Raw genomic sequence first — 25,155 nt, 5'->3', positions numbered from 1 at the left:
GTGACCCTTGACAACACCATGCTAAGCAGAAGCAGCCTGACCCAAAGAACCACATGCTAGATGACCCCATCTACAAAATGTCCAGAATAAGCAAATTTACAGAGGCAGAAAGCAGACTAGTGGTTGCTACAGGCTACGGCAGGGGAGAGAATGTAGAAGGGACTGCTCATGGGCACGGGGTTTCTTTTGAGGGTGCTAAAAATGTCCTAAAATTGCGGTGATGACCACACGACCCCATGAATGTACTAAAAACCATTAAATTATACATCTCAAATGGGTGGATTTCATGGCATGTGAATTATATCTCAATAAAACTGTTATCTCTCTCTCACACACACACACACACACCCCAGCAATGACCTCCTCAGAGCTTCGTGGGAGTGGGAAGCCTCCACGTCCCCACCCAGCCCAGCGCCCTGCTTTCCTGCCCCCAGGGCTCTTTGTTTCTTTTTGTCATGGTTGTCGTTGTTGTTGTTTTAAGATTTTATTTATTCATTTGAGACAGAGAGATACAGAGAGAGAGCATGAGCAGGGGGAGAGGAAGAAGGAAGGGAGAAGCAGACTCCCTGCTGAACTGGGAGCCCAACGTGGACGTGGGCTGGATCCCAGGACCCAGAGATCACGACCTGAGCCGAAAACAGACCCTTAACCATCTGAGCCACCGGGTCCCCCCCTCAACCCCCGCACAGCTGCTCTTTGCAGGCAAAGGTGCTCCCACCCAAGGAGCCAGCAGAAAAACGACATTCTCTCTCATGCCAGGCAAACCTGGCGCCCACTCGACAGGGTTTCCGTGATTAAGACCCGGCGGGTTCCCAGCTGCATTTTGACCAGCTGTCTCTCTCTACTCCCCAGTGAACTATCCCGAGCCAGGCTGTGGTTTTGCGACTTGAGGCCCAAAGCCATGAATCAACGTGATCTACTTATCGAGACCAAAGGCTGCGGTCACTATGCCCAGAGAAGGAACAACGTATATTTCTCGGCGCCTTTGAGCCAGAGGGCCGGGCCACAGCCTGGTGCCCACTGGGGAGCCGTTCCCCGTGGGTCGCGCTGGACTCAGCACACCCCGTCCGCTTCATAACTTTCCAGCCACCATCATGGCTGTACCATTTGGAGCCTGACAGTCTGAGTCCCCACTTGTTGCTTTCTGTGACTTTGGTGGCTTTGGCAGGCCCGGCCAGGCCTAGGCTGTGTCCCCTGGCTGTGGCTTTCTTGCTCTCCTTGACATTATGTTCTAAAACACAATCCTATGGCGGGGCGGAGGGGGGCGGGGAGGGGGACAAGGGGGTTAAAAGTAAAAGCTCCCAGCCATAAAATAAATAAGTCCCCCATGTACAGCATGGGGCCTTTGGTTAACAATACCGTATTGTATATTTGAAAGACGCTAAGAGAGTAGAACTTATGAGAGAAAAACTTTTGTAACTATGCTTGCCAACCACACTGGCTCCGTTGCAACTTCTCCAAGTCCCCTTGTCCCCTCCACCCTCCGGGCGCCTGGACAACCTTCCTGCCTGCTTTTCACACACCTACTTGGTTAGCTCACACCACCTTCTAGAACATCTTCCCTCGGTGCCCCAGGACGTTTGCGCCTTTCTTTCCAGCTCTGGTCGGCGTCGTCAAAGTTGGCATGATGTTTGGATTAATGCGTGTCTTCCCTCCGCAGCCCGGGCACCCCCTGAAGGCGGAGACCTCTCTGGTTCACTCATGTTGACCCCCAACCCAGCCTCCTTCTCATGGCTGGCCTGGGACCTGGCATGCGGCAGACATCCCAAAAGCCTTGTAGATGGGGAAAAAAAAAAAAAAAAGGAATGCTGTCCTGAAGACTCATTGGAACCCATTCCTGGGTTCGGCAGCCTGAATTATCCCATTCTCCCCAAATGTCAATCAGGTCACGGCCCTCCTCTGCCTAGAACCCTCCCGGAGCTTTCCACTGGGATTGTAACAAGATCCAAAGTCCTTGCCTTGGTCTACGAGGGCTTGCAGGGGCCTCCTAGCTTCAGCTTCTCTTCTATCATGAGGCCAAGCCCTGGAGGGTTCCAAGCAGAGAAGGGCTTTGCCTTCTAAACTGCCACTTTGACCTCTCTGGGACCCTTGACCCCTGCAAGTGCATTTCCGTCTCTGCATTGGAAGGGGGGGTCTGGGAGGGGTGGACCAATCAGAAAGGAGGGCCAGCATTGGGCACAGAGCAAGAGCAGAAGAACCAGCTACAAGCCTCCTAGGGACTTGTGTCCTACCTCCCCCCCCCCCCCCCGCCTCCCAGAGCTCAGCAAGAAGGGGAGGGGGCGCTGCCTGCCCCGTGCGGAGAAGTATTCTATCACTGACCCCATGTCGCCCCAGCAGCACACAGTGATAATAGCGAGCCAAGCAAACTCTAGATCGATGTTATTATTGTTATGAAATCTACAGATGACGCATTCCCTTCCTGCCTACAAGTGGGAAGGACCGCAGACCACTTCCCGCCCCGCCCCCAGTCCCCCTTGGCACATCACTGTGCCCACCGTGGCTTTCTATCCCGGTCAGGTGTAGGAAAAGGGAGGGCACAACCTCAAGTTCGCACCTTAGGGGTTTCCTGATACAGGCGTGGATTTTCTGTCCTTCCACATGGCCAGGCGGGTGCAGGGAGGAGAGGAGGGGCTCGGTCACCGGGTGGGTCATGCTGCAGGAATTTAGGCAGCTCTGACGCCACGGGCTTTCTGGATCGGAGCTCCGGGAGGGCAACGGCATCCACTTCGGAGCTGCTGGCTTCCTCTGAGAGAAGCACGGGGATTCTAGATCCTTCCTTCGAGCCTGCATAGCGGTGGGGCTGCTGAGGGGGGTCCGCAGCCGTCACTACTGCTGGTAGGGGGCGAGAGCAAAACAGGAAAGCCTCTGAATGTTCTTCCCAGTTCTTCCCTGTGCCGGCATTCCCCTTGCCCTGATCCACACATATCTTACTCCCCTATCAGGGAGGCTGACTTCTCTGCATTTTTTGGATGAGTAAACCGGGGCAAAGTTACAGCCCCGGGGAGCCAGCTGGCCACACTCCAATGGTGAGCACCCTTCTGTGCTTCTGTCCCCCCAGAAGCAGAGCGGAAATAAGTGGGGAGAAGAGGCAGGATCGGGGCGCTGTTCTCAGAAAGGATCAGACAAGGTCCTGCATCGTGACGGGTCAGGCAGTGGATTGTAAGGATTGTTGTGGATTGTAAAATTTCGGCAGCAGCACCAGGGAAGGAAACGCCGGCCAAGTGGGCAGAGGAACCCTGGCCAGGAAAACAGCCTTCTGTTCCAGGTTCTGCAGGGGGACTCAGACAGATCTGGCCGCTCAGATCCAGCCCTCGTTAGGGGCCCGCCTCTCATCCCAGACTTGAGCATGCATACCATGATGCGTTCTGTCCTCGCCACCACTCTCGGGGGGGGGGGGGAGCACTAAGGATGCCCATTTCACAGATGATGAAACTGAGTCTCCAAGCAAGGCAGGAACTTGTGTAAGAAAACCAGGAGCTCGGCCTTCTAGCCCAGGGCTGTTTTCAAGGAAATGGGAACCCTGATCTCCCCAGGCCACTCCCATCTCCCATCCCTGCTCCTCCGTTCTCCACCTCCCACCCTGCACAGGACCCCTGGGTCTTCCCCACTTCCTTGCTGGTGACTGGTTCCTGCCAGAGGAATCCCCAGACATTCCCCCTTCAACCCCCACCCTGAATATTTTGTAAGAAGGGAATGGTCTGCAACTTTGGGCCCAACATGAAGGACATTAGTAAGTGTTAGGAAGATAGTAGAGTGTGTAATGAAGTCTTGGAATCTCCCGGGCGGGAGATCCTCATTTCACCCTCTGACATCCCATAGCTAACAAATCAAAGAGGGTGGCCAGGGCTAGAAGGGCCAAAACAGAGCTGGGGCCGCATGGAAATACTAAGAGGCCAGGAGGGACTACAATGGCCCTTGGCCTCTCCTCTTTATCTCTGGCTTCCCGAACTTTCTGAGCGGGATAACTTGCTCTATCAGGCAGACCTAGAATCTGGGATAGCCCCAGGAGGGGAGAGTCAGGGTTCTGGACGGACAGATCAGCCTCGGGCTCTCCACCAGTGGATACACCCTCCCCTCGAAGCCTCCTCTCGAACCCTCATCGGCTCTGAACTATATTCCCAGCTGACTGAGCCTCGCCCTGTCCCTTTTCACCATAAGCCTGAGTCCGCGAGGCAGGGATTTGGGCCTAGAGAGCAGAAGAGACTTGTCTAGAAGCTCACCTTAAATTCTCTCTGTCTCCAAGCCCCAACATGTTTGGTCTGTGCCTCAAAGGTACACTTACAATCTGACTTCTCGTGTGGGCATATGAATTCCATCCCACTGGCCCACCCAGAATCCGAGCTCGGGGAAGGCAAGGCCTTTGGGCTGGGCCTAATTTTTGCATGCCAGAACGCTAGCTCAGGGCCAAGCCACAGAAGGAAAGAAGAAAGTGGGGAGCAGAGGGGAGGTGGGAGATGAAACAAGGCAGGCGGCCTCATTCAGGACCCGTGATCTTGACCTGATGGGGCCACCAGAATGATGGGAAGGGCCCACCAGCTGATGTTTATTTGAGCACCTCCCATAAGCTCCGCATGGTTATAGACACTGAAGTGACAGCAGAGAACAATGCAAAGTCCCCATTCTCGTGGCGCTTACCTTCCAGAACATTCCAAGGCCACAGCAGGTGGGATTTGGGGATGCAAGTGACAGAACCCATATGGGATGAGCTTAACCAAAAACGGAAAACTTATCGATCAACTCCAGTGACCTAAGTGGAGGCCAAGCAGGGGAGGCACTGGCCTCTCGGCCCTCCGGGGGCAGGGCCCGGCATGCCTCTGACTCTGCTGCTTGTCCCTGCCTCCCTCCACGGGCCAGCCCCGTTTGCTTTCACCGGGGGCCTCTCTCTCCCCATGGCAGCTTCAGGCTCACTTCTGCAAACTCCAGCACCAGAACACAGAAGAAGTTTTGTTCTCTCCACTCTAGATGGTAAAGCCCCAGGGAAGGGTTGTGATAGGCCTCATCTGTGTCCTGTGACTACCACTTGGCCCAGTCCTGATGGCCAGAGAATTGGGTCCATTAGAAGAAGCAAGGAAAACGGTGTAGGGCAGACAGACTCTCTACCACCCATGGATACAACTGAGTTTGTGGCTCACACGGGCTCTGCAGAGGAAGGTGTCTTCGTCCATCCCGGCTGCTGCCACAAAAACACCAGAGACTAAAAGGCTGATACACCACAGAAACTCATTTCTCACAGTTCTGGAGGCTGGGAATGCCAAGGTCAAGGCTCCACCAGATTTGGTGTCCGGTGAGAGCTCTCTTCCTAGTTCATAGCCCCCTTCCTGATGACAGAAAGGGACAAGGGAGCTCCCTGGGGGCTCTTTTATGAGAACACTAGTCCCATTCAAAGGGCTCCCTGTTTGTGACCTAATCACCTCCCTAAGGCCCCACCTCCCAACACCACTACAAACCGGGCATTAGGATGTGACACACAAATTTAGGGGGGGACACAGACATTCAGATCACAGGAGAGGCCAAAAAGAAAGAGCAAGTACTAGGGAACCCCTGTCGGTCCCACTCAGATCAGTACCCCAGGGCTGTTCATGTTCACATAGGAAGGCTTAGAGGAATGGTATCACCCACCCGGATGGGTGCCCAAAGCACCCCTGAGAAGCTGGAAATAGGATAATCCCAGTTCCTATTTACTGAGCGCTGGACATTCTCTAAATATCAGGGAGGAATTGCTTCCCCACCCCTGAAGTTTCCTTTGAGGGTGTGGGGTGCCCCCTATTGACTTCCTGCTCCCCACCCCACTTCTTCCCCGGGGAGGAGTGCCTGAATTGGTAGAGTTTGGAGAAGGAAGTGATCGTGCCCAGCTCTGTCCCTTCTGGGCATGTCCCCTTCCAATCGGCCACCCGCACAGAGGGTCCAACTCCAGCAAGAGTCGGCGTCAACTCAGTTCTGAACATGGGAGGAGAAGAGAATGTATTTATTGGCCTCCCCAGACCCCCAGCGACATGTTTGTTGTCCTTACCCAACAATCCAGCAGGGTGAGTCTTATTACTGCTGTTCCCATGTTAAGGACAGGGACACAGAGACTAAGATACCCCTCCCACCCACCCAGCAGTCAGGGACAGGGCCGGGGCTCAGAAGCTGGTGTCCCAGGCATATAGCCAGTGTCTCGGGCCTCCCTAGAACTCAGGCTTGGTGACTCCAGGTCTAGTTCTGTCTCTGTGGCCCCAGGTCATCTCTGTTCACAGAACAGACCTCAGAGAAGGCCCTCAGGGGTGTCACCACCTACTTCTGGAAGCTTACAGTGAAAAACAGACACATCGACGGAGCTCTCAGGAGAACGGACTGCAGGAGACGCCGTGTTCAGCCTTGTGTGAAAACGGGCTTCCGTTTTCATGACCCTCTATACCTCCCAGGGTTAGTATGGGAGCCCTCCGTATGAAAGTTGACATAGAATGCTGAGAACCAGGCATGGCATGCAGAAAATGCTTGATGACCGTCTGTGTGACCTTAGACCGGTCGCCTGCCCTGTGTGAGCCCGGGCTCCTTCACCTCCGTCATGGCCGCGGTGGTGGCAATCCAGGGCACGAGGCGGTCACACGAGGGTCTTTGGAGAAGGGCACAGAAAGCTTCTGCAATGTGTCCAGCTCGGGGCGACAGCAGAGGGCTGGGATTCTCTCTGCCACCCTCCGGGAGCCCCAGTGAGCGCTCCCCGATTCCTGACCCTAAGCCTGTACTGTCCTGACTCACGGAGGGCCAGATGGCCGCAGCCCGGCGTGAAAGGGTGATTCTGGAGGACGGAGCCCTGTGCCCCGGGCTTGGTACTTTGTGTCACCATTCCTCGGCCTGGGCATGCCAGCTCCCCCCCCACTCCCACCCCCCGTTTCCCCAAACCAATGCAGGACATGGCGCAGGGGAGGGCCCCGGGTGAACATCGGTGGAGGGAGAGCACGAGCGAGCATGTCAATGAGTTCGAACCACTAATATTTACGGAGATCCCCCCCACCCAGGCGTTATGAATTGCGAAGGGAGTAGAAATTGTCCCCCTCCTGTCCTCATGGAGCCTCCCGTCCACAGAGATGCAGGACTGGTCATGGAGGCCCTGGGGGCCGTGGCACAGAGTTCGGGTTTTACCTTAAATCTCACTGAAAGCTGTAAGGCGTTCTCTGCTGGGAGAGACGTAACCTGAGGGGCATTTCGGCTGCTCCGGCTGTTGCCTGGAGGGCGGATGGAAGGCAGAGCCTACGCTGTGGCTGCTCCGGGTATCCCGATGCGGGGCTGTGGCAACTGAGACCGGGCTGGTGGCTGTGCCGTCGAGGGGCGGGGGTGCCCACACCATGTGATGCTCCATCGGAGCCCGAAGGTGAGAGGAAGGAAGGCATTTCTCCTGAGCAGCGGGGTGGATGGTGGCGATGTTTCCGGAGAGGAGAAACAGGCAGAGCTGAGCAGGGGACATGGGGAGATGGGCTTCTCCTGGGGACGCACAGGCAGGGGTGTTGGGGGCAGCCGGGTACCCGGGTTGGTGCTCAGAGGTGAGTGCCGGAGGGCGAGGGAGCAGAACGGGGGGCAGATGGGGGAGTGGGTGGTTGCTACAGCTGCTTGGAAGCAGCTCTTTGGGGTTCCTAGGTGGTGGGACCCCACACTGGGAGACCCGGCTGGCCCCGCCCCCCACCTTCCTGCAGTTTGGGGGACAGAGGAAGCTTGGGCAGGAAGAGGGGATGGAGGCAGAGTGGGCCGATGCCAGAGAGGACAGAAGGAGGACAAAGAAGTGGGGGAGAGAGTGAGACCTGGACGCCCCTTCCTCTGTCTTTTGTCACGGCTGCCCAGGCCGAACAGAGTCACTGGCCACCTCCACCTCCAGGGGAGGCCAACTTGCTGTCAGGGACAGGTATGGAACTCGGTGACCAGGTCCTGGCCCCGGGGACCCTCCTCTCTGTCACCTTCCCTCCTACTGAACGCTCAGCCTTCCTCTGCTGTCCATGATCCCCAGACAGCCTGTAATTTCCAGTCCCCCCCACTAGACGGTGAGGAGTTGAGGACACGCAGTGTCTAGGCAACTCCTCCATCTTTCAAGCTCCCGGCCATGCATACTGGGTGCTTAATCAACATACTGGGTGCATTGAATTAAAAGTGCTTGATTCAGGGGTGCCTGGGTGGCTCAGTTGGTTAAGCATCTCCCTTCCGCTCAGGTCATGATCCCAGGGTCCTAGGATCGAGCCCCTCATCAGGTTCCCTGATCATTGGGAGGCCTGTTTCTCTCTCTCCTCTGCCCCTCCCCCTGGCTCATGCTCCCTCTCTCTCAAATAAATAAAATCTTAAAAAAAAAAAAGTGCTTCATTCATATTTCTCAAGCTAGGATTGAGATCTCTCTGTCTCTGTCTCTGTGAGGAGATGCTCAGGGTAGAGGTAGGGGGGTTTTTCAGGAGACCTAACCCTGCTCTCGATGGTTGAGGGCATGTTCTCTCCCCAGGTTCCAGACTGCAAAAGGCACCAGCCAGCCTGTCCCCAGCGGCCTCCCTCTGGATCAGTCAGCCATGGCTGGCAAGAACAGGGACCCTTCCCCGGGCACTCACGGTGTGGCCAGCACTGGGGGGTGGGGCACGGGCACGTCACCCACATTAATCATGTCAGCCACTTCCCTCAGCATCCCCAGGACGTGGTTTGGGGGTACATCCAGAAGGTCTCAAGAAGGGCACTCAAGAAGGCCAAGTGATTTCCCAAGGACGTTCAGCAAGGTCAAGGTGGGCTTGCCTGCCCTCAGGGTCTCTGTTCCTGGTCACTGTGCCTCCAGGCTCTCAGAAGTGACTCTGCAGAGGAACCTTGGCAAGAGCCAGAGGCTCACAAGAGGAAGGGGCTTGACTCGGTGACTCCATTCCCTGGTACCCCCAGCCCTCACCCAGGTGCACAGAGCTCTCTCCTCTGTGATTCCCCACCGCCCCAGCCTGGGAGCCAAAGACACAGGGTCTCTCGCCCAGAGATGGAGAGACACAACCCTCACAGCATTGCCAGTAACGGTTTACCCACTTGGCTTCCTGTTAGGTTTTTTTCTTCCTTCCCCGTAGGGGTGTCTCTTATCTTAAGCCTCTTAGAGGGGGCTGTGCTGGGCTGTTTACCATTTGGTGACAGTTGGTGCCAGAACCAGCCTCTTGGGGAAAATGAGGAGGGGGAAAAGCAAGCCCAGGTGGGCCCTGGGTCCAGACTGGACGGGACAAGCAGGCCCCATACAGTCAATGTCAAAGGTGTGTCCAGCTGTCCTGCCAGAGTCAGGCTCTATCTTCCAGACAGGGACAGTTGGGGCAGGTGGAAGTGATTCAGTTCGCCCCAAGCTCCCTCCAGCTGTGGGGAAGAGGCTGGGGGGTTGCAAATAACCCCCCCAGATGGGTAACCGGGACGTGGTTGGGTCTGCTGGGCTGAGAGGTTTGCTTTGGCCCCTGAACTGGGAGCTCTGGGTTCTTCATGACAAATGCAAAGTAAGAGAATCCGTGACAGAAACTGACCCTTCCCCATTCTTTCACTTCCAGCAATCTTCCAGCAAAGAGGTCTTGATGCCCCTGGTGTGAGCTCTGTCTGACCTGTTGGTCCTGTTCTAAAGAGAATCTCGCATCCTCCTAGGGACCTCGAAGGTATAGCCCAGCCCCAAGTCTTGGGCCCCACACCACCCTGGGCCCCACCTTGTCCTTGTCAACCTGACCAGAACGCTTGGCTGTCTGGGACCCTGTTCATACCTGCTCATCCCCACCCTGCCAGGCCCCAAAGGCCCAACCTCAGTTTCACCCAGGGTCTAGTTCAAGGCTGACCCCAGTCTGACTAATCCTGAACCTCTCTGTCTTTACCTCTCAACCTGTGCCATGTCTGGGCCACTTAAGGAACAGAGGCACAGAGTGAACAGAGAGGGAGAGCTCGCTTGGGTTCAATCAGGAGAAATGATCCTACAGCAGCCGGGCACAGAGGCATAGCCTGAGGCTGGACTGACCAAACTCTGACCGGTGATGGCAAAAGAAACTCTCTTACTTGTTATCCAGAAACCAACTCCTACAGCCAGGTGAGGCTCAGAGAACCAGAGCCTTGGATCCCTGACTTAGAGTGAAGATGCCACAAAACACAGGCAAATGGTCTAAGTGGAATCCCACCGAACCTACTCACCCACCAGACTGAGATCTAGGAAGGAAGTCAGCGCTGAAGAGGGTCGAGCCATCTCTCAGACACTGCCTCCAGTCATGGTCACGTTAAAGGTCAGGTGTACAGGAAAAAGCAACACATGAGGAGGAAGGAGAAATCGTGAGAACCCCAGCTGGCCATCTTCATGGCCGTCCCCGGCGCCAGGCTGCCTCCCCTCCCCACAACCACGCTGGGCTGCACTGCCCCAAAGGTGCTCGAAGGAGGGCTAGGAAACCAGGGCAGGAAGGAGACAGCAGCAAGGGCAGGGAGATTGGCGATCACAGACCACCACGGTGAAGACACACATGGGGACCGCGTGTGTCCAGGGCTGTGGGTTACATGGAGACACCGAAGGGAAACTGACATGTGTGCAAGCCTCTGAAGTTATCCATTCCCCATTCATTCCTTCAACAAATATCTATCGAGCTGCTCCTAGGTATGTAGTCTAGGACAGAGATAAGAGTGCAGACTCTTGGACCAAACGGCCCGAGTTTAATCCCTGCTCTGTTTCTTTTTAAAATTGTTTTCTAATTGTGGTAAAACACACACAACACAGCACTTACCATCTTTACCGTGTTTAAGTGCACACTTGATCGTGATCCGTGCAGAGGGACTGTCTGAGCTTCTGGTTCCATCTAACAGTATTTTCCCAGTGCTTTCTGTCTCCTTGTGGGCACAGGGACATAATGATATGGGCAGAAATCCTGGCCCTTGAGATTGTACCAGCTGTGTCTCTCCTGGGCAAAGTGAGGTCGTGTGTGTGTGTGTGTGTGTGTGTGTAGGGGGTCCCAAGGGAAGAGAGACCCTGCACTTCCCTCCTGTATCTTTCCCCTCAGTCTGCCTCCCTTTGAACATTGAGAAACTCAGGGACTCTTCTGGAAGCCTGAGTCAGCCTACAATGTGCTTTAACCCTGGAGTCAGGCAGGAATCCTGGGATGTGAGGGTGGGGAAGCTTGGGGGAGCCTCAAAGCGCCAGGGGCAGGGGGAGGCAGAGGGCTGGACCATTGGGGAAGGAAATCCCAGGGGAAAGGTGGACAGGTGGTGGATATCAGGACAAAAGGGGCTCTACAGGGGATAGGAATGTTTGGGGCCTGTTTGGGGAGGGAGGGGTGTGTTGAAGACCCCAGAGGTTAGAATGGCTGGGAAGGAGAAGGTTGCAGTGGGGGGGCTCACCCCTAACCATGAGGAGCAAAGGCCCCTTTCACTCCCCTGCCCCAGCCAAGCTGTGACTGCCCAGGATAGTGGATCTGACCCAGCTCAGGAGACAAACGTTCACCCAGAAGACGTCATTGGCTCTGGAATGTAGAGACAGGGCTGGGAATGCAATGACAGCAGCCCAGGAACCCGCAGGACATCATGAGGGCTCCTCCTGTTCCCCACCCAAGGGCTGGTCCCTCTCCCTCCATCAGGGACGCACAGAGAACGACCAATGACAGGAAAAGACTCTTGGAATGTCTCCCCCCCCCCCCGGAAAAGCCCTGAAAATCCAAGCCCCTCGTTGTCCAGACTGGGAAACTGAGGCACGGAGAGGGGGCCCCGCCCCCTCCCGTCCCCGCCCCCGCCCCGCGCTTGTCCCCGCTCCGCCCGCGCCAGGCAGGGGGCGCCCTTCCCCGCCGCCGAGCCCCGCGGCCGCCCGCGTCCGGCAGGTCCCCGAAGGAAAGCCCTCTTAAAGAGTTTTTCCTTTCGCGTGAACTCACCGCCTCCATCCAGCCGCGCGGTCTCAAAGGTGAACAGCACGTAAATGCTTTGCAGATGTGCTTCCTTCCATTTTTGGCTACCGCGGGGCGCCTGCGAGCGGCGGCGGCCGCCCCGGCGCGATCCAGGCCGCGTTTTCCGTCCCGCCCGCCAACTTTCTCAAGCTGTAGTTATTTGATAATGATTTTTTTTTTTTTTTTTCCCAAACCTCTCCCAATAATTGTTATCCACCCCGCCCGGTGCAGTTCAGGTGATGGGCACAGACTGCAGACGCCTCCTCCTCCCGGTGCCCGGCGGGCGCCCAGGAGGGTGAGAAGGCACAGCCCAGGCACTTTCTGCAAAGCCAAGGTCAAGGGTCGGTGTCTAGGCTAGCCCAGCCTGGCAGGGAAGAATCCCCCAGCCGCCCCCATAACCCCAGGAGGCTTTCCCCCACTCCCACCCCATCACCAGGCCACCTCCCCAAAGCTCACTCTCCAGGGGTCCTGGCTGTCTGATGGATGACTGAACAGAGAGGGTATGCTGGGCGCTGAGCTCCACACCGCAAACATTTACTGGGTACCTGCTGTATGCCCAGGCCCTGAGAAAAGCCCTGGTCTCAAGGACAAGCAGTAACAGCGCCTTCCTCCAGGGTTCCCAGTCCAAAGGAGACTGGAACCACACATCCCTTCCCTGGAAAGATGAGAAGGTTTCCAGGGCAGGATTCGGGCCGAAGCTGCTCAGAGTGGCAGAGCTGGAAAGGTGGGCTTGGCACCCTCCCCCCCCAACAAGGCCCCGAGGTAGAGGTTCCACACTCTCCTCCCTTAACCTTCCGTCACCACCAGTCTGGGTGGAGGTCTCTTCTAAGAAGCTATGGGGCTTAGAAAATCGGGTCACACGGGTCAGGGTAGACAGGCAGAGCCACAGACTGTTAGGGGACTCTGAAGCCACCCAAGCAGATGGCTGAGAGGCAAGGCCAGGTGTCCCTTTGGGAGTTCAACCCCCAAGGGAGGAGCCAGGTGAGCTCTTGCTTCCCCATTTGAGGGCCACACGTGTTTCTGATGTTCAAGTACAGTGGTTTGATGGGGCCCTTTGCTGGGGGAAAGCCCAACATTCTTTGGTTAAACCTGAATGAACTTTGTTTTTACATTGATTCATTTGGGGTGGAATCCTGGCAGCCAGCAGCGGGAGGGGCAGAAGGAAGAAGTGAAGGAAGGTGGAGAGGCAGCATTGGGGTGCTGAGAAGAAAGGGGTGCTGGCTTTAAGGCCAGAAGTCCGAGGGTTCTGCCCTTCCATTCCCCTCACTGCTGGCTCTTCCACAAGCCCTCTCCGGCCTCTGGAAACGTGGTGCCCAGCACGTCCCCTGCCCAGTGGACGGGCTCAGAGGCACAATGTGCTCAAGGGTGACCGGTCAATCCCGGTGAATCCCAGGGTAGCTGAGGTGGGCAGCATGGGAGGCGTTGCACTTGCCTCTTTCACAGACCTGCCCCTCCCCCCCACCAAGTGGTGGGACCCCCTCTTCGAGTCCTGGAGAAATCCCCCTCTTCCTGTCTCCCTGGGTCCAGTGGAGGCCCTCACAGCCCTCCAGGAGGGGGGCTCCCAGAGCCACCTCCCCTCCCAGTCCAGCCTGGAGGAGGGGCGTCAGCTGCAGGGCCAGAGGCCCCCTGTCTGCAAAGAAGCAGGATTTATCTCAGTGTGGGGAGGTCCAGGGCCCCGGAGTCCTAGATCATCATTAGTTCCATCAAAGAGGCGGCTGTGATCTGAAGGGGCAAAGAGCCATGGCATCCAAATTGGAAACAGGCTGGTGGGCTATGGGGCAGAGGCCGGGCTGAGAGAGGGCTCCGGCCTCCCCGGGGGAGCCCGGGACACCAGAGGAGTCCCACAGACAGTGCACAGGAAGAGGAGGAGGAGGGAAGAGAAAACATTCCACTCGGGCTCCAGGGAGGAGAGCAGAGTGAGATGGAATGGAGCCAAGTCTGCGAGTCAAGGCGACGTCCCTAAGGGGGCGGCCAGAGAAGGCGGCCAACCCCACAAACGACCCGAGGACCTGCTGTGGGTCTGGCCCCGTGCCTCATGCCCGTGTGTGCATCCTGTCGAGCTGTCCACAGGAAGAGAAAGCGCTGCCTTTGCTTTACAGATGGGGAAACTGAGGCTAACAGGGGAGAGAACAGATATGCCCAGGATCAGCCAGCCCAGGCGCCTTGCTCTCCCGGACCTCACACCTCCCAGAAAAGCCAGAGCAGAAGGGAGAGCGGCTCCAGAGGCTCCCCACCCTCCAGTCTCCCTGCCTGGGCCCAGCCTCGAGCAGCGGTCCAAGCTTAAACTCCAGGTGTAACACTAAGCTAGAGAAGACAGAAACAGCTTCTTCTTCTTTTTTTTTTTTTTTAAGATTTATTTATTTATTTATTTGACAGATCACAAGTAAGCAGAGAGGCAGGCAGAGAGAGAGAGAAGAGGAAGCAGGCTCCCCGCTGAGCAGAGAGCCTGATGTGGGGCTCGATCCCAGGATTCTGGGATCATGACCTGAGCCGAAGGCAGAGGCTTTAACCCACTGAGCCACCCAGGCGCCCCCAGAAACAGCTTCTAAATACTGGAAAGTGCTGATACGCCAGACAGAAATGGAAAACAAATTGGAAAGATGTCTCCTCGATTCTAGGGTTCTTTGCTAATGAATACCTTCTTCCTAGAAGTACCCCCAGCCCCGATTCCAGAGCATGTCCTCTAAGCTCAGGCTTCCAGGGGCCTCCAGACCCCTGACCCCCATTCCTCCCACAAGTCCCTGTCCAGAGGATAGAGAGCACCTGGAGGTGCTCTCGGCTCTCGAAGGGCGCTGACCCGTGTGGGCACCTGGGTGGAGTCCCACCCACCGTGGGCTCCAGGGCCCCACTTGGGAGCAAGGCCTCCGTCCCCAAAGGGGCCGCAAGACAGAAAGGACATCAAAATGCTATAAAGGGAGGGGCGCCTGGGTGGCTCAGTGGGTTAAAGCCTCTGCCTCAGGGTCCTGGGATCGAGCCCCAGGTCGGGCTCTCTGCTCGGCGGGGAGTCTGCTTCCCTTCCTCTGTCTCTGCCTGCCTCTCTGCCTACGTGTGATCTCTGTCTGTCAAATAAATAAATAAAAATCTTTTTTTTTTTAAATGCCATTAAGGGGAGCTAGAGCCAGAGAGTTGCTCAGGCTCCAAAGCCATCCCGAGGGAAGGGGGACAACAGATGAGCAACGAGACTTCAGCCCGCGGGCGTTCCAGAAATTGTACGGATAATGCTAAAAAAAAAATGGAACGTAGCCTAAACTTCCAAGAACAGGGAGCTAATTCTGTGTGACGGAATCCCCTGTCGCCGTTGCAAAAGACGCTCGTGGACGCAGTTCATTGACACAGGAGCTGCGTCACTATGACACAGGATTAAATGAGATAAGTCTGGGTAAGTGTCTGACCCACGAGAAATACAAACTCCTGACCGTGGGGGGTGTGTGATGAGAAGCAGGAAGGAAGTTATGTAGCTGGAATGCTCTCGATTCTGTAAGACAACGAAGGCACAGAAAAAGGCAGGGGGGACATACAACGAAATACTACTGAGTTGTGAGAGGAGAGATTTGTCTGTAATGAGCGGGGTTTTTAAAATTCATTTTAATTTAATTTTTCGCAGCATTTTAATTTGAAAAACTTCAAACATATAGCAAAATCGATACCTCTTCCTAGGTTCTACATATATATATATATATATATATATATATATATATAAATTTTTTTAAGAGATTTTATGTGTTTACTTGAGAGAGAGGGCATGAACAGTGGTGAGAGACAGAGGGGAGGAAAGCAGGCTTCCCGCTGAACAGGGAGCCTGAAGCAGGGCTCCATCGCAGGACCCTGAGATCATGACCTAAGCCAAAGTCAGATGCCTAATCCACTGAGCCACCCAGATGCCCCCCACCACTAACTTTTTATTATGATTTATCATGTATCCATCTGCCTAATCTCTTCCTCTATCCATCCATAAATCGGTGTGTTTTTTTAAGGCATTTTAAGTAAATTGCAGGCAACAGTAACTTCACCCTAAATACTTTAATAACGTGAATGTCAGGAGGAATGGTGTGTGAGAGCTACGGGGAGGATGGCGGCTGTCCTTGGCTCTCAGAGCAGGTTCGGGGTGAGGCCAGGCCCTACTGTCTTACTCTCTGCGTGACCTTGCATCCCCGGAGTCCTGTGGTTTCTCTCCACCCGAAGCAGGAATAATGAGATGGAAATAAATCTCTCTTCTGGTCATCTAAGGGCATGGGGAAGGTTACTTAAAATGGGGCCTGCCCTCACCTTGGGCTTTCTTTTTTCTTTTTTTTTTTTTAAAGATTTTTATTTATTTATTTGACAGACAGAGATCACAAGTAGACAGAGAGGCAGGCAGAGAGAGAGGAAGGGAAGCAGGCTCCCCGATGAGCAGAGAGCCCGATGCGGGACTCGATCCCAGGACCCTGAGATCATGACCTGAGCCAAAGGCAGCGGCTCAACTTACTGAGCCACCCAGGCGCCCCACCTTGGGCTTTCTGCAGAGACAGAGATGTTGGATTTCACAAAGAAGAATATAGTGCATCTGGTTAAATTTGAATTTCAGATAAACAACACATTTTTTCTCAAGATTTTATTTTTAAGTCATCTCTACACCCAACATGGGGCTCGAACTTGCAACCCAAGAGATCAAGCGCTGTATGCTCTACTGATTGAGCCAGCCAAGTGCCCCACTCATTTTTTTTTTCCTTTTAGTATAATGGTGTCCCAGGCAATGCTTAGGACGTGCCTATATTAAGGAAGTATCTGGTCTATGTTTTTATCTGGCAGCCCTATGCAAGATGGGGAAACAGAACCCCGGGGAAGGAAGCGTGCCAGGAGATGGGAACTGGGTTGGGATTCTCCATACGGTGAAGTCTCATTGGTGCTATCCTTGGGAAGGTATTATTTTATTGCCATTTGAACTTGAAATTAAGGCTCGGTGAGTCCAGGGTCCTCACCTAGATGACAAGGTGCCCAGTTACAGGTTCAGCCTCAGTGTCTGGTCTGCAGGGGAGCCCTCCCCCGCCCAAGTTCATCTCTTGGAGGCCTCAGCAGATCACGTACATGGGCCCTGAAACCCACCAATGGGGCTCTGGGATGGGATCTGCAAACCCACAGCTCCAGTGGTCAGGGCCTGCCTCCCCTGTGGGGGTGACTTTTGTGGATCAGTTTAACCAGGAGATGGGGTGCCCAGATGTTTGGCTAAGCTTCATTTCTGGGTGTGTCTGGGAGGGTGTTTCTAGATGAAATTAGTGTTTGAATCAGTAGGCGGAGTCAAGCCCGCGGAGCGCCCCAATATGGGTGGGCCTCGCCCAATCAGTTGATGGCGCGAACAGCTTCTCTGCCTGACTGTTGAGCTAGACCTGGGTCTTCTCCAGCATTGAGACTGGAATGTACAGCACTGGCTCTGCTAGTTCGCAGGCCTTCGGGCTTGCCCTAGAACTTCACCATCGGTTCTTCTCATTCTCAGGCTGAAACTCACCAGTTTTCCTGGGCTACCAGCTTGCCAAGGGCAGAACCTGGGACTTTGTTTGCAGACCCCCATAATCACAGGAGCTGATTTCTTTTATCTATATGTATCCTGTTGGTGCTCTTTCTCCGGAGAACTCTGTTTCAGTCTCCTCCCTCAGAGAAGTCACACAGATTGCCCTGGGGTGCTGGAAGGGATCATGTGAGTTAACGCCCTCCAGCAGAGGCCTTGACCAGTCACAAGTCACAGGCTGGGGCTGAGGCTCCCAGAGGTCATGGGGCAAGGTCCGTACAGCAGGACAGAGGGAGTGGGCGCTGCAGATGGAAAGTAGATACCCCTGAAGCAGGAAACCCCACCGAGTCCTCCTTCTGACTCTCCACACCTGCTTTCTCCCATGGCAGCCACCCCTGGAGCCCAGGGCAGCATTCTGGAAGGAAGGGGACCCAAAATGGAAGTTTGCAGAAGGGACGCTGGGCCAGTCCAGCCCAGCCACCTCACTTTTCCTTCCAGGCTTCGGTTCGTCTTTTGTCTGAACTCGATCCCAGTGTCTGACCATTGACTTGCTTGCACACGGTGATAACTACCCCTTCCACCGGTGGACCTAAGACAAGTCTCCGATTAACTATTTTCCAAAAGGCTTATTTTTAAATCACCTGTGATTGTTTTCACAAAGCAACGTGAGGATTACTATTTTTGTCTTTCCCACAAGCACACCTCATTCCACGGAGATGGGGACAGCTAGTTTGGGGACCCATGATTTCAGGTTTCAAGGGAAAATTACGGAATCCGGGCCCACACACCTCGAAGGGCTTAGAAGATTCTCTGTCACCCCATGGAGCTTCTTCGTGCCCTTCATCTTGGTGCCAGGACCCGCCCAGCTGTTACCAGTGTCAGTCACCGGGACCAGCCCAGGGTCCAACACAAGCCTCCTCACTTGCCACAGGGCTTGGCCAACCCAGGGCTGAGCAGAAAGCCCCGGTTTCCGCCCCACCAATGATGGTGTGGAAGATCCGATCCACACCATCCCTCACCGGGAGGCTGAGCCCCAGGCATCTCTGCAGACTCAAGCTACATCGGGTCTGCAAATGTATCCCATATGTCCGGCCATCGCTTCACTCACCGGTTCATTGCATTTCAACGGCTATTTAAAAACACAATTTGTTTTGCTGTGATTACGCACCGAAAAGTGTGCACGTAAGTTCAGTGATACAGTAACCAACACTTTGTGGGTCACCTGTTGTTCAATGCTCTTCTGACAAAGGAGGGAAAAATTCACTCTGAATTTCCATGATCTCCGCCACCCCATGCCCCCCCAGCATGCTTGCGTGCACACACACACACACACACACACTCTGCCCCATGCCAGAATTTTTCTTCTCTTTAGTAAAGGGTGGGTTGGCTCTTTTTTATTTATTTATTTTTTTGGTTTCGTTTTGTTTTTACTTTGAACCCCCCAAGATTAGTTTTTGGCAAGTTTCCTTTGCTCTCTACCAAACGGTTTTGAAATAGTCATCATTTCTCTAAGATGATAAACAGTGAAAGATTGCTTTTACTTCTGAAGGCAACGAGAAAACATGTCTACGGTTTCACTTTGAAGCTCATCAGGAAAAGAAAAAAAAAAGAACTATAACATTTAGCATGTGTAAAGGAATTCTCAATTCATCGGCCACCTGTGTGTCTGATAATCGTTTAATGCTGCCTCCAAAGTTTCAATAATCTTCGCTAGCGGCCCGATCACAGCACATAAAGCCTGGCGACGTGTGACCCCATGTGACTCGCGCCAGCTACCTCGGGTCCCCCCCCCACCGCCCGCCGTGTGGCTTCCTCGCTCTGGTTACATGTGTTTTGGGTAATCGCCAGTTTTTTCACATATGAATGGATGGCGTGGAACAGAGAACTGAACGCAGTGAACGCATGTCACTTTTTTTTTTCTTTCATTTTTCTGCAAAGGCCTCGGCATTATAGGGTCCAACCGATGGGCGTGACAGGACTCTGGAATGGCTCAGGTTCTTAGTGGTGGGGCAGCCCAGCGTCTCCAGAGCTGGTTGTTGTAGGTTTGATCACCCATGTTAGGAATCCCGCTTTGATGGTCCGCAGATGAGGTATAGGACCCCATGTCGTTGCCATGGGTCAGGTTTTTTCAATACCAGCCACATCTATGCGTCTCTGTAATTGACATCGTGATTGAGATCTTTTCCTACCTGAGCCTTGTGTTGGTGGGGGGGTGGGCTCTTTCTCCAACTGACCCATGGTCCTTTCCCGTGTGTGGTATTGAATCAGGACACATTGATTTCATCTGCTGTGCCCTGTCATGTTTCAGGTTGTTTTGTTTGTTTGTTTTGTTTTGTTTTTGTTTTTTTCCCCAGGCCATTTCCCTTTGAATTTGCTGACTTCTTTAGGCCTCGATGAATTCACGAGTTAGAAGCTGGCTTTCTCTCTCCTTCCAAATTGTCTTTACTCGTAGATGAAATACACTTGTCATGACTTCTTAACGGTAAACACTGTTTTCTACGGAATAAAATATGTTTAACTCTGAATTTCAGGTATGTTCTAGTTTCCTCGGGCTGTTAGGAGTGAGCAGATAATACTTTGTTAGTGACAGTTTCACAGGAAATCAATATTTGCTACCTCCACCCCCCGCCCCAACTGCAGTGATTTTCAGGTGCATTTTACATCCTCTGTGTTTTCAGATTTTTTCCAGAGATTTTTTTTTTCCTCCAAAACAGAAACCCCTTGTGCCACGAGAATGAGTCTTCTCTGCAGTTGTATTTTGTTAGCAAACCATGGGCACGAGTAATGAGGGGAATGTGTTTTATACACCTCCTTTCCCACCCCGTGCAAATCTGAGCTTTAGGAGTCTTCAGAATTTCCAGATTTGCCTTAAACTCCTCATATTATTTTTTTTTAAGATTTTATTTATTTATTTGACAGAGAGAGAGAGATCACAAGTAGGCAGAGAGACAGGCAGAGGGAGAAGGGGAAGCAGGCTCCCCGCTCAGCAGAGAGCCCAATGCAGGGCTTGATCCAGGACCCTGAGATCACGACCTGAGCCGAAGGCAGAGGCTTAACCCACTGAGCCACCCAGATGCCCCTAAACTCCTCATATTATTAAAAAATAAATTTTAAGGGACACCTGGCTGGCTCAGTGGATAGAGTTTGCTTTGCTTGATCTCAGGGTTGTGAGTTCAAACCCCACGCTGGGCATAGAGCCTACTAAAAAATTAAATAAGTAAGTAGGTAAATAAATATTTTAGCGTATCCGTCACGCATCTCAAACTATGTGTGGCATCCTGACTTGAAACCATATTACTTTCTGTATCTATATCGGTGTCATTAGTATACAGTTTAATTATCGGCAATAAGGAACCACTTGAAGGGCTGGATTGCACCACGCTGAGTCCATTATTAAAGACAAAGAAATGGGGGCACCTGGGTGGCTCGGTTGGTTAAGCATCTGACTCTTGGTTTGGCTCAGGTCATGACCTCGATCTCATGAGATCAAGTCCCCTGTTGGAGTCTGTGCTGAAGGTGGGGTCCGCTTGGGATTTTCCCTCTCCTTCTGTCCCTCCCCTGCTTTATCTCATGCATGTGCATGCCCCCCTCCCGGGGTATTTCTAAACTTGGGGCCAGTACCCTCAGGGTCAGACTGTCCTACAGTCAAAATACTCATTGGAGCCCCATTTCGACTACCCACATGGTTTTTAGATTGGCTGAGCTAAACTCAGAAATATGAACACAGCCTCTGATTTTCACATCTTTTCCCAATAATCACACTCACCCAGAAAGAAACCATAGCTGACCATGAGCGGTATATCCAATATCTGGAGGAGAGCGAGACGTTTGTCTTCCCAGGGACATAAAGCTATGCGTTCGTCACCGTGAACATGGGGCTTCCCCAGGTGAGCGAGCAGAGTGGCCGTCAAGAAAGAGGGTGTAGGGCCACCTGGGTGCCTCAGTGTGTTAAAGCCTCTGCCTTTGGCTCAGGTCGTGATCCCGAAGTCCTGGGATCAAGCCCCGCATCGGGCTCTCTGCTCAGCGGGGAGCCTTCTTCCCTCCCTCTCTCTGCCTGCCTCTCTGCCTACTTGTGATCTCTGTCAAATAAATAAATAAAATCTTAAAAAGAAAGAAAGAGGGCGTAGCAGACAGGTCCCGCTCTTACACACGTGGTAGTGTCAGCTCTCAGTTTCTGTCGTGATGAGAAGACTGTTATGACTTGTACTACTACAGCACAAACGCGAATGTGAACTGTGTTTCCCGCATTGGTAGCTCATTCCACGGCTTTCGGATTCTTCTCTGTCAGGTTTCCGGCATGTCCTTCTCCTTATCTCTTTGGGAGGTTGGGTGCCTCCATTCATTCTCTGACCCCCTGGTCTTTCGCCAAGCCCTTCCATGCCAGGCCTGCAGCTAGGCCTTAGGTGCACAGAGGAACCACCCAGCCCGTGTCCTAGCTGGGAAGCTCCTAGCTCGGAGGGTAGGACGGAGGTAGACCCTTCGAAACTGATTTTAGCTACAACCCTCTGACACCAGTTGTGTAGGTTTCCTGCCCACACGCCAACCGATTCTCCAACTTTTTGGACACCAATGGGGTGTCCTACAATTCAAGTCAATTCTAACCTTAACTCCCTGGAGTTAGCACGGACCCCACGAACCCAGCTCAAGGGCTCGGTCCCACAGGACCCCCCCGCCCCACTGCAGATGTCAGGCGTCAGGATATTGGGTGCCAGGGCGCCCACACTTCCATCTGACTCGGCTACAAAGTCACGGGTTACTACGACCTCCTCCTTACACTTGGTGATATGTTAGAATGCTCATAGGACTCGGGGGAACACTTTACTGATTGTTACCCCTTTACCCTAAAGAGTATTATAGGGCGCCTGGGTGACTCAGGTGGTTAAGCAACTGCCTTCAGCTCAGGTCATGATCCTGGAGTCCTGGGATCGAGTCCCGCATTGGGCTCCCAGCTCCATGGAGAGTCTGCTTCTCCCTCTGACCTTCTTCCCTTTCATGCTCTCTCACTCTCTCTCTCTCAAATAAATAAAATCTTAAAAAAAAAATAATATTATAAAGGTACAAATGAAGGTCCAAAAAAAGAGGTGCATTGAGCGAGAAGGTGGGGGTTAGGGGAGGCACGGAGCCTCCCATCCCCTGCAGGTGCAACCCCTCCCAGCACTGGTTACGGCCACCAACCGGGAAGATCTTGGAACACTCTGTGTAGGGATTACTTTTTAAATTTTTTATTTATTTGGGTGCCTGGGTGGCTCAGTGGGTTAAAGCCTCTGCCTTCGACTCAGGTCATGATCCCAGGGTCCTGGGATCGAGCCCCACGTTGGGCTCTCTGCTCAGCAGGGAGCCTGCTTCCCTCTCTCTCTCTCTCTCTCTGCCTACCTCCCTGCCTACTTGTGAACTCTGTCTGTCAAATAAATAAATAAAAATCTTTTTTTAAATTTTTATTTATTTATTTGACAGAGAAAGAGTGTGCAAGCAGGGGTTGCAGCAGGCAGAGGGAGAAGCAGACTCCCCGCTGAGCAAGGAGCCCGAAGCGGGACTCGATCCAGGGACGCTGGGATCATGACCTCAGCCAAAGGCAGATGCTTCACCAACTGAGCCCCCCAGGCGCCCCTGGAGATTCTTATGACAGAGGCCCCATTGGGTAAGTCATCGGCCATTGGTGATGAACTCAGTCTCCAGTCCCTCTCCCTTCCCAGGTCAGGGGGTGGGGAGGAGAGTTCCAACCCCCTAATCGCATAGCTGGCTCCCCTGGCAAGCAGCCATTCAGAAGCATCAAAGGGCACACCAAAGGTCACCTCGTGAGCAGAAGCTCAGGTTGTGGATGAAGGGGGCTTTTCACGAATAGCAGAAGATGTTCCCAGCTCCCCTACCTCTCAGGAAGTTCCGAAGGTTTGAGGAGCCCTGTTACAGGAACTGGGGACAGGAACCTAGTATCTACAGGTGCCCTTTGAACAACGCACGGGTTAGGGACACCCGGTCCCTGCAGTCAATTATCTGCATATAACTTTTGACTCCCCCAAAACGTAACTAGCAGCCTTCTGTTGGATAAAAGGCTTACCGATAACACAACGGTCGATAGGCACATAGTTTGTATTTATATGTATTCTGTCCTGTATTCTTACAATAAAGTAAGCGAGGGAAAAGGAAATGTTATCACGAAAAATCATACAGGGGCGTCCGGGTGGCTCAGTGGGTTAAAGCCTCTGCCTTCGGCTCAGGTCATGATCCCAGAGTCCTGGGTTCGAGCCCCGCATCGGGCTCTCTGCTCAGCGGGGAGCCTACTTCCCCCTCTCTCTCTGCCTGCCTCTCTGCCTACTTGTGATCTCTGTCTGTCGAATAAATAAATAAAATCTTTAAAAAAAAAAAAAGAAAAGAAAAATCATACAGAAGAGGGGCGCCTGGGGGGCCTGGTTGGTTGAGCAGCTGACTCTTGGTTTTGGCTCGGGGCGTGATCTCAGTGTCGTGGGATCGAGCCCACGTCCGGATCCCTGCTCGGTTTGGAGTCTGCTTGGGATTCCCAATCTCTCTCTGCCCCTCCCACCCACACGCTCTCTCTCTCTCTCTGAAATTAATTAATTAGTTAATTAATTAATTTTTTTTAAAGGAAGAGAAAAGAAAATCATATGGAAGAGTAAACACAGGTACAGTACTACCCTGATTTATCCCCCAAAAAATCCGCATGTAAGCGGACCCGTGCAGTTCAAACCCGTGTTGTTCAAAGGTCACCTGAACTCCTCGCCGCCTCACAAGATACGAGGCGGTGCCTGCAAAAGACAGGTTTCTTCTGGATCATCTCTTCTGGCTGCCACGAGGAAGGAAGAATGAGCCACAGCTTCCCAGAAATGACTGTGGCCACCCATAATCTCCACCAACACCCTCAAAACCACATAACCCAAGTAGAAGCAATGTACAAACTCCGTTTCAGGGTAAGTTCCCAGTCCCTCCACCCAACCTGATTTTGGCATTCAAAGCTCTTCCAAAGAGAAGTGAGTCTGTGCAGCTGGGGTGGGGTGGGGGGCTTTCTCAGGACCTCTGGCCCTCTTTGGGGGGAGAGGCAGGCTCTCTGCCAGCACTGGGAGGCTCCTTCACATCCAAAGAGGCCCCCCCTTTCTGACCACCAGCCCCCAAGCCTTGTTCCACCCATGGTGGGTAACATGTCACGAACACAACTGGGGCCCCAGCTCAGAGGAGGGACAGCAGGCTCTCTGGGCAGGGGACCCAGGTGTTTGGACCTAGGTAAACTGCCTGATCACAGGTCCTACCTGCCCAAGTGTGACAAAAGGAGGGTGGCATTTCCTGAGACGCCACATTCCCTGGACTGCCATTCAGGGTTGGTGAGGCTGACCTCGGTGAGGCAGGCAGCTGCCTGCTCCGTTGTGACCTTGGGCCCTGCCCAGCGGCCTCGCCAGGGAGAATGGGCCCTGTCAGGCCAGACTGACCTCCACTTCAGTCACAGGGAGGGAGGAAAGCAGCCGTGTCTGGATCCTGCTCGTACCTCGCCCACTTCCTTATCCATCTACTGTGTTCCTAGCCTGGTCCTCCTCCCCGTCCCCCTCGACGCCGCTGGGGAGCGACCTCCCCATCCCTTCCTGGGCTCCTCTGCCTCGACCTTCTGGCCCTCATCTTCCATACGCTAAGCGGCTGCCTGGGCAGTGGTCCATGATGCAAATTGCTCTCATTCCTCCCCTGTCCAAATCCTTAAATGACCCCCATCCCTGTGGTCTATAGGGAGATGTCCAAACTCAGCAGCCCAGCATTTGGGACCCTTTCAAATTTCTGAAAAGCTTCCCTTGTCTCTGAATAACCCCATTTCTCCCCCTA

This window comes from Lontra canadensis, unplaced genomic scaffold (genome assembly GCF_010015895.1).
Source record: "Lontra canadensis isolate GAN:19392208 unplaced genomic scaffold, GSC_riverotter_1.0 scaffold45, whole genome shotgun sequence".
Lineage (NCBI taxonomy): Eukaryota > Metazoa > Chordata > Mammalia > Carnivora > Mustelidae > Lontra > Lontra canadensis.
This window is presented reverse-complemented; position numbering follows the sequence as displayed.